This window comes from Sus scrofa, chromosome 9 (assembly GCF_054392235.1).
Source record: "Sus scrofa isolate SSC_HxYL_T2T_F1_AM1 chromosome 9, Sscrofa_HxYL_maternal_Yorkshire_Landrace_v2.0, whole genome shotgun sequence".
NCBI lineage: Eukaryota > Metazoa > Chordata > Mammalia > Artiodactyla > Suidae > Sus > Sus scrofa.
Window position 1 is genome coordinate 97,897,516 of NC_139391.1, and position 479 is coordinate 97,897,994.

The following is a 479-nucleotide window of genomic DNA, read 5'->3' on the forward strand; positions in this document are numbered from 1 at the left end:
TATGGCATTTAGGAGTTCCCATTGTGGCTAACTGGTAATGAACACCAGTAGTATCTATGAGGACTTGGGTCTGATCCTTAGCCCGGTTCAGTGGGTAAGGATCTGGCATTGCTTCAAGCTGCAGTGTAGGTCACAGACACGGCTAGGTTCCAGCATTACTGTGGCTGTGGTGTAGGCCTGCAGATGCAGCTCTGATTCGACCCCCTGTCTGGGAACTTCCATATGCCCTGGGTGTGGACCTAAAAAATAATAAATAAAATAATTTTTTAAAATATGGAATTTAGTCAAAATTTAAAAAGTGAACACTTACTGGAAAAACTATGTAGAGTTACAAGTTTAACATTTCCTGCTACCACTGAAGATCATTCCATCAAGCTGAGAATCTTCAGAGACTTTACAATCGAAGGAACGGAAAGAAATATCATCAAATGGAATAAAATAATGGCTTTAATTGCATTATAAAATTTACAGAATAAAGA